This window comes from Diceros bicornis, chromosome 5 (genome assembly GCF_020826845.1).
Source record: "Diceros bicornis minor isolate mBicDic1 chromosome 5, mDicBic1.mat.cur, whole genome shotgun sequence".
NCBI classification, from domain to species: Eukaryota; Metazoa; Chordata; class Mammalia; order Perissodactyla; family Rhinocerotidae; genus Diceros; species Diceros bicornis.
Window position 1 is genome coordinate 94,185,925 of NC_080744.1, and position 14,596 is coordinate 94,200,520.

The 14,596-nt window shown below is 38.9% G+C and overlaps 1 protein-coding gene across 3 annotated transcripts in view; it reads right to left on the reverse strand.

The window, feature by feature from the left end:
* BLM (BLM RecQ like helicase) overlaps window positions 1-9,633 on the reverse strand; it is a 99,069-nt gene extending 89,436 nt beyond the window's left edge. For 2 of the 3 annotated variants that reach the window (XM_058542499.1, XM_058542498.1), the window contains exon 1: window positions 9,464-9,633. The gene's annotated coding sequence lies outside the window, so the exon portion shown is untranslated. The remainder of the gene's footprint in view (window positions 1-9,463) is intronic. The other variant, XM_058542500.1, reaches the window with a different exon arrangement.
* Between the last annotated feature and the right edge of the window lie 4,963 nt (window positions 9,634-14,596).

Genomic DNA, 14,596 nt, shown 5'->3' on the forward strand with positions numbered 1-14,596 from the left:
CCACTGGTATTCATTCACACACACAGTTTATTCATTCCTCTATTGATGGACATTTGGGTTGCTTCTACCTTTTGGCTATTGTGAATAATGCTGCTACGAACATGGATGTACAAATACTTCTTTGAAAGCCTGCTTTCAATTCTTTTGGGTATATACCCAGAAATGGAATTCCTGGACCATACAGTAATTCTAGTCTTAATTTTTTGAGGAATTGCCATACTATTTTCCACAGCAGCTGCACCATTCTACATTCCCACCAACAGTGCACAAGGGTTCCAATTTCTCCATATCCTCATTTCTTCACATCCTCACCAACACTTATTTTCTGTTTGTTGATAGTAGCCATACTAATAAGCATGAGGTGATATCTCACTGTGTTTTTGATTTGCATTTCTGTAATGATTAGTGATGATGAGCATCTTTTGGCTTGTTGGCCATTTGTGTCTCTCTGAAGAAATGTCTATTCAAATCCTTTGCCCACTTTTCAATTGGGTTGTTATTTGTTTTAAAGAACTGTAGGAGTTCTTTATATATTCTGGACTAGGAGAAGGGAGCAAGAGGAAGGCATTACAAAGGGGCCTGAGGAAACTTCTGGGGAGAGATGAATACGTTCATTAACCTGATTGTGGTAACGATATCTCACAAATATCAAAACTTATCAAACTGTACACTTTAAATATATGCAGTTTATTGTACATCAATAAAGCTACTTTTAAAAAAACAAATCTGAAGAGCATCTAGAAAACTGAGAGGCGTTTTGGAAATTTTATTTCACTTTAGCCCTCCACCAACTAGAGACAGATGACTAAACCAACAATTACAATAATACAAAGTAACTACTAAAAAAAAGAATTCGGAAGTTTTCCTTCATTTCCTATGCTCTGAAACAATTTATTTAGCATTGGGATTATCTGGACTCTTAAAGTTGGTAGAATTTCCCTGTGAAATCATTTGAAACTAGTGTTTTTTTGTTTTCAAGGGTATAGTTCTTTCATAACTTTATTTATTCTATGGAAATTGAGCTATATAACATCCGATCTCTACTGAGGTTGATTTTGGTAAATTGCTTTTTCCTAAATAATTATCCATTTCATTTGAATTTTCAAATTTGTTTACATAGAGGTGTGCAAATTAATCTCATCTAAAAAAAAATATCCTCTGTGTCAATGGGTTTTTTCCACTTGTCATTTGTTATTTTGCATTTGTGATTTCTCCCTATTTTCTCAAGTTAGCTATTAGTTTGTCTGGTTTTTTAAATTTTTCAAGATATAAGATTTTTATTTATTAATCAGATGTTTTTCTGTTCTTTATCTCATTAACCTTTGTTTCTATCTTGTTTTATTCTCTTGTGCTTTCTTTTGGTTCACTCTGTTGTTCTTTTTCTAACTTTCTAAGTTTGGAATTTACTTCACTTATTTTCCTTTCTTCATTTATAATGTGTTTAAGGCTATAAATTGCCCCCCAATCACTGTTTTATATGTATCTTATAGAATCTAATTTGTTGTGTTTTCATTTCATTAATTTTCAGGAATCTTGTATTTCAATTTATATTTCCCTTGCATTCAATACTTCTTTAACAGAGGACTTGTAATTTTCCAGAAGGGAGGTCCTTTCACTTTTTTAAAATTTCATTTTACATTTCTAATTTTGTTGTATAGTGATAAGGATTTTTTGTAATATTTCTATTTTATGGAAATTACTAATATTTTCTTTGTCATCTAACATATAAACTATTTTTATGAATGTAAATGTACACTTGAGAAGGTATATTATTACTGTACTAATCCTGCAACTTTTCCACAGGTTTCTAATTTTTCAAAGTATTAAAAAAAAAGGAGATCTGGAAAATACTCATGTTTGGAAATAAATATAATTATAAATGAACCATGGATCAAATAAGATATCACAGTGGGTATTAGAATATATTTTGAACTGAATAATAAAGTCTACATATAGAAACTTGTGATATTTAAGTAGAGAAGTAATTACAGGGAAATGTACAGCCTTAATTATTAGAAAAGGCTGAAAATTAATGAGCAGAAAGCATCTATTTAATGAAGTTAGAAAATGAAAAACAAAATAAACTTGCTAAGAACAGAAAGAAAGCAGTTATAAAGGACTAAAAATAATAAACATATAATAGAGAGAATCAATAAGTACAGACTTATCAAAAACAAGAGAAAAGGCACAAATAAATCAATATCATAACCGAAGAGACAACTACATATACTACAGACATTAACATATTATAATAGATTATGAACTTTGAGCCAATAAAATTTAAAATTTAGATGAAATCAAGACATTTCTTTAAAAATTAACTTATCAAAACTCACTCAAAAAGAAGCAGAAAACCTAATAGCTTTATAACCATGTAACAGTTAAAATAAATATCTGTGGTGAAAAATCTACCCATAAAGATAGATAGCATGAAGACCAGAGAGTGTTACAGGTGAATTCTTCTGAGCATTAATAGCGATAAAAAAATTTCAATTTTACATGAATGATTCCAACTTCCCAACTCACTCTATGAGGCTAGCATAATCTTGATACTGAATTCTACAAGGGAAGTTCAACAGTGAAAAATTACAGGCTAATTCTTATTCATAAATGTATCTGCAAAAAATCCCAAACAATATGTTAGCAAACCAAATCCAGCCATGGATAAAATATACTTTGACTAAGTTGTATTGTCTTAGGAATGCAAGGTTGGTTCAACATTTAAAAATCAATTAATATTTACATTATTAGATTAAAGTAGAAAAATCATATGATTTTCTCAAGAGCTGCAGAATAAGCAAATGATAAAAACATATCTATTCATAATGAAATCCATTCATGATGAAGACTCTTATCAAACAAGGAAAAGAAACTTTCCTAACCCTACAGAGGGGATATATATTTAAAAAAATAAACAAGCCTACAGTAAGGAGAAATTTAGAAAGCTTTCCCTTTTAGATCAGGAACAATACAAGGATGCCTACTCTCACCACTTCTGTATGAGGTGCACTGAAAGTCTAAGCCAGAGCAGTAAAGAACAGTAAAGAAAAAGGTATGAGAACTGGAAAAAAGAAAAACCATTAATATTCACAAGTGATATGATTGTGTATATAGAACAACTAAAAGAATCTTCAGACTAAATTATTAAATTCTTAAGTGAGTATGGTAGGCAGAATAATGCACCCCCCCCAAGATGTCTATGTCCTAATCTTTGGAAGCTGTGAATATGTTAGGTGACCTGGCAAAGGCAAATTACTATTGCAGATGAAATTAAGGCTGCTTATCAGCCGACTTTATTTAAAAAGGGAAGATTATCCTGGATTATAACAAGTGGGCCCAAAGTAATCACAAGGGTCCTTTTAAGTGGAAGAGAGAATCAGACGGCAGAACCAGAGAGATGGGAGTATAAGGATTCCACCCAAAGTTGCTGACTTTGATAATGGAGGAGGAAAGCCTCAAGAAGCGGAAGCGGAAAAGGGCAAGGAAGCAGATTCCCCCCTAGAGCCTCCAGAAAGGAACACAGCAGCCCTTGATTTTAACCCAATGAGACCCACTCAGACTTTAGAACTACAGAATTGTAGGTTAATAAATAAATGTGTATTGTTTTAAGCCACTAAAATTGTGGTAATTTGCTACAGCAGTCATAGAAAACAAATGTGGTGAGTTTAGGAAGACTGCTGGATATGAGGTCAATATATAAAAATTAATACTATTTTATATACCACCAAATAAACAGAAAATGAAATTTCAGAAAACCTTCCATTTACAATGTCATAAAAAAATTTAAATACCCAAAAATAAATCTAACAAACTATGTCCATGATATCTATTCATAAAATTGTAAATAATTATTAAGAGAAATTAAAGAGTAAAGAAATAAACATTTGAACCATGTTCATAGTTAGAAGACAATACCGTCAAGATGCCAATTCTCCCCAAACTCATCTATAACTTGATGCAATTCCAATCAAAATTCTAATTTTCTTTTCCTGGAGGAACTGAATAGCTGAGTGTAAAAGTTAATATGGTGATGCAAAATTCCATAAACAGCCAAGATATTCCTGAAGAACTGAGGTGAGAAGACTTGCTCTGCCATACATATAAGGTTTACTAAAAAACTACTTTAAAAACTGAGGTATTGGTATAAGGGTAGGCAAAAAAACAGCAAAAGAGAATAAAGACCCAGAAACGAGCCCATATAGACACTTAACTTATGACAAAAGTGGCACTGCAGAGCATGAAGCAGGGAGTCTTTTCAGTAACTGATGCTGGGACATTGGATATCTACATGGGGAAGAAATAAAATTTAAACCCTACTTTACTCCATACACACAAATCACTTTCAAATGAATTGCAGATCCAAATGTAAAGGGCAAAACAATAGTTTCTGGAAAATAATATAGAAGAATAACTTCATAAGCTTCAAGAGATTTCTCAAACAAGATACAAAAAGGACTAACAAAAAAGAAAAAGATCGAAAAATTGGATTACATTTTAATTAAGAATCTTCTGTGCATCAAATAGCTTAAAACAGCACTAAGACTTTTGAGACATCTGAATATAAAGAAAAGCAAGGTACTGATAAGCACAAAAGTCAGAATAATGGTTATCAGTGAGGTAGAGGTGAGACAGGGACATACAGGTGGCTTCTGAGGGTGTCAGCAATGTTCTTTTTTTTTTTTTTTGTGAGGAAGATCAGCCCTGAGCTAACATCCATGCTAATCCTCCTCTTTTTGCTGAGGAAGACCGGCTCTGAGCTAACATCTGTTGCCAATCCTCCTCCTTTTTTATTTTTCCCCCCAAAGCCCCAGCAGATAGTTGTATAGGTGCACATCCTTCTAGTTGCTGTATGTGGGACGCGGCCTGAGCATGGCCGGACAAGCGGTGCGTCGGTGCGCGCCCGGGATCCGAACCCGGGCCGCCAGTAGCGGAGCGCGTGCAACTTAACCGCTAAGCCCCGGGCCGGCCTAGCAATGTTCTATTTATTACCTGGGTCATAGGTATAGGAGTGTTTGCTTTGATAAACGTCATTAAGCTGCTGTCTCGGGGGTCCCCAGAGACCACCCCCTTATGTATGTTCAGTGATCTGCTAGAACAACTCATGGGACTCAGTATATAGTCCTACTCACAGCTAAGATTTATTACAGCAACACACAGTAAGGACACACAGCCAGATCAGCAAAAGAAAAAGACACATCAGTCTGCAGGAGTCCGTGCAGGCTTCCTACGCTCTCTACCTCCCATGAGAGCACATTCTCTCCCAATGAAAATGCAGCTACATGTGTACAATGTTTCTGTTCCAGGAAACCTGTTAGAGACTCAGAGTCAAGGGTTTTTATTGGGTAGCACTCTGTGCAGTGCTAAATGAATGCAGCTAAATGTGTGCAATGTTTCTGACCCAGGAAACCTGTCAGAGACTCAGAGTCTAGAGTTTTTATTGGGGGCTGGTCACACAGGAACCCTCTGCCCACCAAAATTTCAGCATCTCAGAATGAAAGCAGGTGTTAGTGTCCCAGGTGTGCAAAACAACCTCATCAGCTTCGGAAGTTTCAAAAGTCAAGTTCCCAGACACCAGCCAAGGGCCAATCTGCAAGCAGGTCTTTCTTAAGATAATCATCTCAGGCCTATGATGTTAATTCATTGCTGCACAGCTCATATGGATGTTTTTTGCACTTTCCTCTATGAAACATGACATGATATTTCACAATAAAAGATGTTAGAAAATAGTTGACTAAAATTATGTTAAGTTCATTTTAAAAGGCCAGAGTAGAAGATATTTGTAATATATATAACTGACAAATAACTAGTATGTGGAATGTAAAAACCACTCCCACAAAATATTAAGATAAAGACAGACAACTCCCTAGGAAAGACAGTTTAAGGCACTTTAAAAAAGAGGAAATAGTCCATAAACACAAAGTGCTCAACTTCACTAATAATCCAGGGAATTAAAACCACAAGAAAATATTACTATACATACACCTACTAGATAGCCAAAAATTAAAAACACAATAGCACATGCTAGCAAGGATATGCAACAATGGAAAATCTAACACACTGGTGGAAGTGCAACCACTTTTGAAAACAATTTGGCATTATATACGAAAGTAATATACACATGTACACATGCCCTTTCACCCAACAGTTCTCTCAGTTATATACTAACTTAGGAACATGTGCTCCAGAACAGACGCACGAGAACATTCACAGCAACATCAACAGCCAAAAATGGAAACCAACCCAAATGCCATCAAAAGCAGGATGGATAAACTGTGGCACAATCATACAATGGAATATTCTATGGCAATAAAATAAATTTTTATTAAAAATTATTTTAAAAACATAGAATAATCTCACAAACATACTGTTGAACCAAACAAGTAAGACAAAGTAGAATCCATAAACTATCACCCCATTTATAGAGTTCAGAACCAGGCAAAACTGAACTACATTACTTATGGGTGAATACATGGAGTAAATTATGAAGACAAGAAAATTATCATCACAATTTTCTTGGGGAAGAGGTTACAATGAGGGAAATGCACTTCTGGGGTACTAGCAACATTCTATTTCTTGATCTGGATGATAGTTATATGTAATTATAATTTTACAAATTATTCTTAACATTTATACAATTTTTAATGTGTATTACACTTTATAATTTTCCTTTATAATTATTCTTTAAATCATATATACTATGTACTTTTTAAAATGTATCTTCTTTCTCACAAAAAAATTTTTAAAAAGTAAAATTAGCAACAAATAACAAAGGATTAATATTTAAAACATATAAAGAACATCCAAGTTCCCATGAACAAATGATCAGGGAATATAAACACATAGTTCACCAGAATTTACACACACTTAATAAGCTTATGGAAAAATGTTCAACTTTTCTAATAATTAATAGCATAAAGCAACATTTTATACCTATTAAAGCAAGAAGGACAGTGGAACACTGTGATAATTTACAAGATAAATGACAACCATGAAGACTGAGTAGCTACATGGAATAGTTTAATATTGAATTCAATATTGAAAACACTAAATTATGAGTACATTATGGTTACAGCTATCTAAGAAATCTATATAGCTAAAATTTGGAAAGTACTTGAAAAATGAAAATAGCTCAAGTGACTAAAAGATAGGATTACGACTATAATGTTTTTCTTGACATTGAGAATATGTTTTATTAAGATATAGGAATTTTTAAACAAAGTAAATGCAATAGTTCCTTCCCATTCTAGAGAACAAATCCATACGTCATAACTCTAAGAACTTCCACTAGCTGACTTCAACTTGTATTTTTCACTCTGTGCCAAGCATCATGTGAGGCAATGGAGTATGAAGATGAGCAAAACTTAATTATTCTCAATGAGCTTCTAGGTTGGCAGGAAATAAACATATCAACAAAGAATTACAATGCAATGGGATAAGTCCTACAATTAAGTCTTTTCTTAAAAGCCTTATGGCTTCCCATATGAAGAAAAAACTCAGGAAAATCATAAAGAAACTTTCCAGAGAACAATGAATTGGATCTTGAAGGATAAGTGGAACCTTCCAGAAAGGGTGGAGGTCATGAAGGGTAGTCTATACACTATTTGTGCAAAGACTGAGGTAGAAAATAGGTGGTTAGAGAAGGAGACTACTCAAAGGCCTCATGTATCATGCTACAGGCAAAGGAGACCCATAGGGGCTTCCAGAATTTAGTTCCGAAGAGTATTTCTGCAATTACCTTGGACCTCTTAGTTCTATCCTTTCTTTCCTTAAAAGAAATATATATATAAATATATATTAAAATAAATATATACTTAATTAATATTATATTTAATATATAAATATATTTATATTTAATTTTTGTTATATATATTTCTTTTAATTTTAAATATTTCAAACATACAGAAAATAAAATGATATCCATATACCCACCAACCAAATTAAAAGTTAAATTCTGCCCTATTTCTGTCTCTTTTAAAGGCATAAAACATTTCAGATATATTTAAAATCCCACTCACTCCCCTTTTCTCCTTTCCTTCCCTCCTCATAGATAATACTTACTATCCTAAAGTGGATGTATTTGATTTCCCTGCATATTGTTCTTTTACTACACGTCTAACACTGTGGTCTTTGCCCAATTTTTAAACTCTGGGTTTCCTCATCAGTAAATTGAAGGCAATAGCTACCTCTCCCGGTTACTGGGAGGATTAGAAGTAATATGTATAAGGTGACCGGTATTGAAAAGAACTCAAGACCCAGAAATTTTGTTTCCTCCTAGTAGACTACATGCCACTTCTGACAGCAGCCCAGCCAACAAAATGCTGGTTCAATTTAATTCCATTTATTATTCCCCGTACAGGATACTTCTGCCTCCCCCTCTCCAATCTCTGACGTCTGGCCCAGTCTCTCCCATTGCTGCTCCTTAAGCTTGACATGGGCACAGGAGTGCTATTTATCTACAGTGGTGGCACCAAGGGCTGTCAGGCGGCTGCTCCATCTCAGGTCATTAGGTGTGCAAGGTTCTGAGTAAACTTGGGGAGGTGAGGGGTACGGAAGAAAGCCTGGTGCTGTGGGCGATGTTTGGAATCAGGCAGCCCTTAGTTCAAATCCCATCTCTAGCACTTAATCATTACATGCCCTTTCAGCACAGAGATAACCTCTCTGTGCTTCAGATTTTCCTCGTCAAAAACGAGGAAAATGTTACCTACTTCTCTGTATAATGATGATGATAGAACCCTTACTATGTACCAAATACTCTTTGAAGCGTTTATTGCATATATTAAGTCGTTTAATCCTAACAAGAACTCCAGAATGTGGAAGCGATCCTTTCCCCCATACTACGGAAAGGAACCGAGGCCCTTAGTTTAAGTAACGGGTGGATGATCACAGAGCTAGTCCGTGGAAGAGCCGAGATTCCAAACCAGGCCATCAAACGCAGTCTGTGTCCTCAACCACTTCCCTTTCTGGGGTATCGTGAACCTACAACTGTAAGATAACGGGGGCTAAGCACGCAGTAGGTACTCAAAATACAGGAGCCCGGCTCACGACTGTGGAAGACCACGGAAAAAGCACGGAGTTGTGGTTTTCCCTCAGGAGGGAAATGGGGTAGCGCCAGCGGTCTGGGTTGGGATTCCGCAGTGACCACCCTGTACCAGGCACCGTGGGAGGCAGTGGAGGACAAGAACAAGAACATCATGGGTGTTAGGCTCTCCTCCCCCGACGCCCTGGGCGACCCTGGCAGAGCTCGCCCCCACCCCCGGCCTCTGCGTCCGCATGTGAGCACATCCGTGCTTCTCTACTCTCCTCCCAGGCTGCCGCGGAAACAGAAGACCCAGCGTGCCCAGGCGAACCGGGGCGCGCAACAGAGGACCCGGCGAGGCTTTCCTCTCCGGCCCCCGGCCGAGTGATCGGCAGCGACGCCAAGACACGGCCTGCCGGACCGCAAGCCGCCGGGCGCTGCACTCACCTCACCCGCAAGCCTGCAGCGGGCGGAACCAACCTCCAAACTCCCCGCGGCGCCTCCGCATCCCGCGCCCCGCGCCGCTGGCTTCGCGCCGGAAGCCGGCAGACTCCGATTGGCTGCGTCCCGAGGATGCCGACCAGTACCGTCGCCGCGTGGCGACTATCCCCGCCCCCGTGGGCTGCTGGGACGGGGTTCTCGTACGGCGCTGGGTGGGGCACGTGTTCCCAGAGCCCAATCAGAGCCCAGAATTCCAGGTCATGTGACTACTATTAACCCCCCGAGCTTCCGGCGCTAGTCCCGGGTCTTTGTTTCGGCAGTATGTCTTGGTGTTGGTGAAGGCCGTGAAGAAAACAGGCAACTGGAACCCGGATGGCGGTAGGCTTGAAAAGCCCCGGAGTTTGAGGGGAACCTAAGACTTGCCGGCTCCCCCAGGCCGGGTCCAGGCTCCGCGCCCCGTTTCTTTGGCTCTTTGGCTCTGTGAGGCTTTGGCGTGCTCTCCTCCACCCCGTCGGTAACGCTGGCCTCGGCCTGCTCGCACCCCTCTTGGCCGGCAACTGTAAATTGTCATGGGCGGGGCAAGGAGTCGCAAACTCTGGTGCCTCCGGGGACGTGTGCAGTACCGGAGTGAAAAGCCGGTCCGCGGTTCCAGCCGAGTGCTGCCATGCGGGACAGTGGGCCCTGAGATGCCAGGTCTTTTTTTCTTTTCTTCCTTCCTTCTTTTGTTTGAAAAACTGAAAATCTGTTTCTCCTGTGTGTGTGTGTGTAATCTGCCGATTTTTAAGTGTTACAAAAATAAAACGCTACAGCCAAACAAAACACATTGTCGTTAAGTTACTTTCTATAGGAATAAGCAAAACCAGAGTAAATTGAGCAGATTTTTAGTAGCAAAATGGCTAATAGGAAGCAGGATAGAGACAAAGTACAAGGTATGAAAAAATCTACCAAAAAAATAAAGCCGCCAAGACTTAGACTCAAAGGGTACCACCCAGAGTGGTAAGTAGGATCCTCTCAGGACTCAGTGAGGGGGACGCTTAGCTGAAAGTGCCTGGGTCGCACACCACCTGAATTCTCCTTTTGCTTTTTCTTCATTGCCCTTCAATTTTTTTGCCTTCTATAGTGCCAGGCACTGTGCTGGGCCCTGGAGAACTTCCTCATGGAGCCCACAGTCTGTTAGAGATAGGACTGTGGAGGGGGGCTGACACTTGTCCACTGATAATGACTACACAGGGATAAGAATGCTGACCAACGTTATGGGAGCCCCTGAGAGGGACACACACACAGGGTGGCAGGGTTAGGTAATGCTACTGCACAACATTGGGGTTCTCTGCCCAAGGCGCGCATAAACAAGCTAATTAATTACGGCATCAGCCTTTCAGGGAGAAATCAGCTTTTATTCTGGGAGGTGGATCTGCAGGGACACAGGGGGCGTGTGCCCTCAGGTCTGTCTCCTGATTCAGCATTTGGGGCAAATTTAAGAGGTTAGGGAGAACAGGCTGGCATGCGGATACACTGGTGGGACAGGCTTTGACTTTTGGGCTTCAAGCATTTATGCTAAGCTTTTTAAACGTTTATGACAGTTCTAAACATTTATGATGAGATTCCAAATATTTTATGATGGGGTTCTAAACGTGTTTAATGAGGTGGGGAAGGAATTTTAACACTGGATCTTCCTGAATGAGGGATCCCTCAACTTCTGACTTTCAAGTTCTGGTCATGTCCTGGTCTTTGGGTTCCGTGGGGAGGAGGATCTTTAGTTCTGAGATCGTTTCAGGGCACAATTTTTTATTTTTACACATGCTCTGGCTGTGTGACTTCGCAATTTTTCTGAAAGACAATCCCTAATCACTTTGTTGATAAGAGATGGAGTCTGTTGGAACTGGTTCTAAATCGGCTTGTGGTTACAGTAAGGCTTTCAGAAGATGTCCTCACACCTGAGAGATGAATAAGAGGTTTGATTTGGAGGCAAAGGCCAGGAAACTGGAAGGACTACAGTAAGGTACCTTTGAGGAAATGTCAGGAAAATAGAGAATGGAGAGAGATGACACATGAGAGGAAATAGGGACAAGATTTCAGTTTGGACATCACCCTGAAGGTAAATGGTAATTGTTGGAAGGATTTAGGGGCAAGTGGGATAGGGAAAGGCTTGTGCACTAATTTTAAGTAAAATCAATGATTTTACATATACGTTTATACATATGTATCTCCACCACCCAGATCAAGATATATACCATTTCCAGCACCCCATCAGATTCCCTTGTGGGGCTTCCCAGTCTAGCGGTGCCCCCAGTAGTAAACTGGTATCATACAGTATATACTCTTTTATGTCTGCCTTTTTTTTGCTCAAGATAATATCTGAGCTTCATCTACATTGTGTGTACCAGTAGTTCATTCTCTTATTACTGTGTAGTGTAGAGAAAAATCGTGAAAACTTTGAAATGGTCCAAAAGACATTTCTGAGTGTCCAGCGTAAATAACGTGTTGTCTAGCATACCCTTCTGGAATATCTCATTCTGTGAGGGCTCTACACATGTCATTGTCTTTGAGATAAAGAAGAACTCTGTAAGTTTTTAAAAAATTGATTCTTGTCTATAGAAATACAAATTGTACCCAGTGGAATGTATTTAATTATTGTGGATTTGATCAGTTCTGCCAGTTTTTGCAACTATTTGTAAAACATTTCATTATTCTTCATATGACTACGTATGTGAGGTACTTTGAATTTTCTTTTGAATCAGTTGTAATATCTTTCTGGATATCTCATTAATGAGTGAGTTAAATAAAACCTTTGACAGGTGTTTATTTTATATCTGTATGAGAGTCATGATTATACTTGATTTAAAACTTATTCTTTAACAGTGGTATGCAATTGTATGAACACACCAGAATTTATTTATCCATTCATCTACTGAAGGACATTTCAGTTTTTTTCCTTAGGCTATGATAAGTAAAGCTGCTATGGACATTTTCATATAAGTCTTTTTTGTGTGCGTGTGTGAGGAAGATCAGCCCTGAGCTAACATCCATGCTAATCCTCCTCTTTTTGCTGAGGAAGACCAGCCCTGAGCTAACATCTATTGCCAATCCTCCTCCTTTTTTTCCCTTCTCCCCAAAGCCCTAGTAGATAGTTGTATGTCATAGTTGCACATCCTTCTAGTTGCTGTATGTGGGACGCCGCCTCAGCATGGCCGGACAAGTGGTGCATCAGTGCACGCCTGGGATCTGAACCCGGGCCGCCAGTAGCGGAGCATGCACACTTAACCGCTAAGCCACGGGGCCAGCCGCTTGTATAAGTCTTGGTGAACATCTGCACTAATTTTTCCTTGGTGAATATCTAGGGATGAGATATCTGGGTCATAGAGTAAGCATATATTTAACTTTGGTAGAAACTGACATGTTTCTAAAATGGTTGTACCATTTTACACTCCCACCAACACTATATGAGTGTCCCATTTTTTGCATCCTTGCCAACACTGAAATTGTCAATCTTTTTCATTGTAGCTATTCTGCAGGATGTTTCCTGGTATCTCGTATCTCGTTGTGGTTTAATTTACCACAGAAGGTTTTCAGGAGGGAAGTAATTTGAACACATTTACGTTTTAGAAAGCTCTTTCTGGCTGTTATGTGGAGAATGATATTTGTACACCAACGCTCTTAGCAGCATTATTCACAATAGCCAAGAGGTGGAAACAAACCAAGTGTCTATCAGCAGATGAATGGATAAACAAATGTGGTATATATATATGTGATGGAATATTATTCAGTCTTAAAAAGGAAGGAAATTCTGACACATGCTACAACATGAACTGTGAAGACATTATGCTAAATGAAGTAAGCCAGTCACAAAATGGCAAATATTGTATATGATTCCCCTTATACGAGGTACCTAGAATTAAGAGACAGAAAGTAGAATAGTGCTTACCAGGGTTTGGGGTTGGGGGTATGTAATGAGGAGTTACTGTTTAATAGGTAGAGTTTCTGTTTGGGATGATGAAAAAGTTCTGGAGATGGATAATGGTGATGGTTGCACAACAATGTAGATGTAATTAATGTCACGGAACTGTACACAAAAATGGTTACAATGGTAAATTTTATGTCACATGCACTTTAACACACACACATACACACACACACACACACACACACACAGCCTAGTGTTCTAGGTCTGAGAACTCAGCAGTGGCAGCTCCTGTCTCAATTGTACCTGAACAATTTTAATTTATGGAAGTGACTGAGTGAGGACACACACAGGCTAATGCCATTGAAAGAAGAATTTGTTACTTCGTTTCCTGAGAAGAGGAGGCACACCACATAGGGCCACTGGGGAAGCAACAGGTTTGGTCAGGAGGCAGAGAGGAGCAAGAGAAAGCGGAAGCCAGAGCCTTTATTGAGGTTTCTGCAGGAAAGGCAAGCCGTGGCAGGGAAAACAGCTTAGGAATGGCTAGTTTAAATAATTCTGTTGGGCTTTGGAGCATAGGGGGCTGTTCCTAGATGTCTGGTACCTGGCCCTGGGTTGATTTAGGGCAGGAGAGATATTGGCGTGGTGTGAAAGATAAAAGAGGTGGCTGTTCGTATGGACTTGAGATTGGTTGGAGGGTTTGTAATATGACTTTCCATGCTTGCAAAAGCAGGTTTGCGGGGGAGATGTAAACAACATTGGCGATTAATTTGGCCCTGTGGTTAATAGATGTCAAAAGGACAAATACAGAATCTAAGAAAACACAGAACAATTGGCCCTGTGGCTGTTTGGCATCATTTCAAGGAAACTTTGGGGTGATGCTGATGGAGACTTTTGGGGAGTAGGGCATTAAGTTGTCCTAAACAACATAGGAAACATTTTATTATGAGAGTAGAAAGGAGGAACACAGGTAAAAATATGAGGAGTCCTGCTAGGCCAGCCCATAACTAGGTTTTCCATTTATATGGCATTAGCTAAGAAAATAGATCTGAAATCTCGGGAGTCTTTAACAATACTTTGGTGGAGTTTTAAAGTGTGTTAAAAATATGAGTTTGACAATAATATCTTGGTGTGTTTCTCAGGTCATGGCAGTTATGTTGTTGGAGGGTGTGAACTGATAATTTAGTAAAGTATATGTAAAGAGTAATGGTATCGCTTGTAACCCGGGGGAAGGAGATGCA